The following is a 1,972-nucleotide window of genomic DNA, read 5'->3' on the forward strand; positions in this document are numbered from 1 at the left end:
TCCAACTCTTTCCACAATTTCACCAAGTCTCGGACAGACCACAACTCGCGAAGACCCAGCATCTGAAATCTAACAATTGGCATCCTATGCCCCATCAATCTCATGGTCATACCGACAACTAACTGGCTAACTAGGGCCACTCTCACAAATATAATAGATAAACGAGGGCGTACCTCCACCCTTAGCAAAATCAGGAGGAATTCACCTCTAATAGGGGTGTTCAGCTACGTGTATGCTTGTGCAAATGTTTCTAACAAAATTCTACCAGCTAGTAAACATGAAAAGGAGAACGGACCGCACGTGCGATGTTTCCCCACAACTTCCAAGCGATAAAGCTCATACCGGTAAGCAACCCACAATCACATTATTAAACAAATAGGAATGCCTCCACAGGCCGTCACAATTCTCTACAATCATCCCCTGACATAGCCCACCTTATTTCGCCACGTGTGCAATTAATAACATAATAAGCACCGCCTTATTTCGCCACACGTGCATCACAATATTCCCACCTTATTCCGCCACATGCGCAACCCACATATAAGCATATAACATATCCCGCCTTATTACGCCGCATGTGCAAAACATCAATAACAACAATAGCACGGCAAAGACCTCGTGCAACCCTTCAACAACAACCGCACGGCAGAAACCTCGTGCATCACTATACCAACAACCGCACGGCAGAAACCTCGTGCATCACAATACCAACAACCGCACGGCAGAAACCTCGTGCATCACAATATCAACAAATGACAATATATACAGGAACAAAGCAAGAGAATCAACTCAAGAGATTCCGTTCACCAAAAGACGGTACAACTAACGTACAAGGAAATAAATGTAACAGGGAAATACTAAGCGCAATAAGGACAACTCAACAAGGGAGAAATGATACGAAACAGCGATTCCATAATACTCAGTTCTACAACAAGGAAGTTAACATGGATCAAATAATTACAATTAAGTAAGTATCGACTAAACATAGGCTATCCAACTTCTTTCCAATTAAGACCAATTAATTATACGAGAGATAGAAATAATGCTTTCCAGATAAAGACAAGCAGTTAGGAATGATAATATGACTACAGAAGGGCAATGTCTACAGTTAAACAAGTAAAAGTCATTTAGGCAACAAGAATAACCAAAAAGGGCAGATAAATTCCAAGTAAGTCGTGTAGAGGTGGAACTAATAACAGGGAACTCAATCGTATCCAGAACAACTTCATATTCGGTGATTACAAGTACCTAAGAGCCTAAAAGGGCAATTTTCCACAAATAAATCCGAGCACGCACTCGTCACCTCGCGTACAGGGAATACAATCAACAAGGAAGACTCAAATCCTAAGGGGAAGTGCCCCACACAAGGTTAGGCAAGATACTTACCTCGAACCGGCTAAAATCAACTAGCAACCACGTTCTTGCTACGAGTAGTCAACTCCAAATGGCCTAAATCTATTCAATTAAATCACACATTGTAAATAACATCCCAAGCAACTGATCCTACTATTTAATTCAAAGCTAAAGCGCGAAATTAGGCAAAATGACCAAAACGCCCCTCAGGCCAACGTCTCAGAATCGGATAATTTTCACATTTTCAGAAATCTCGTACTCTCACGAGTCTAACCATGTAAAAATCTCGGAAATCGGAGGTCGAATGCTCCCTCAAAACCCAATAGTTTAGTCAATGAACTTTCACCCAAATTCTTCCACTTTTTGATCCTTAATTCGAATTTAAAAGGTGGATTTAACTACTAAATGGTAAAATATAATTAGAAAGGATAATAGAAATGTTACCCAATAATCTCCTCTCCAAAATCCTCTCAGAATCGCCCTTGCCCGAGCTCAAAATTGATTTTCAAACTTATGAAATTAAACCCTCGAAATTTTCTATTTCTGCCCAGACATTTCCGCTTTTCGGACAAGGGACCGCTTCTGCGGTCCCGCTTAAGCGGCAAAATAACCGCTTCTG

Source organism: Nicotiana attenuata, chromosome 7 (assembly GCF_001879085.1).
Source record: "Nicotiana attenuata strain UT chromosome 7, NIATTr2, whole genome shotgun sequence".
NCBI lineage: Eukaryota > Viridiplantae > Streptophyta > Magnoliopsida > Solanales > Solanaceae > Nicotiana > Nicotiana attenuata.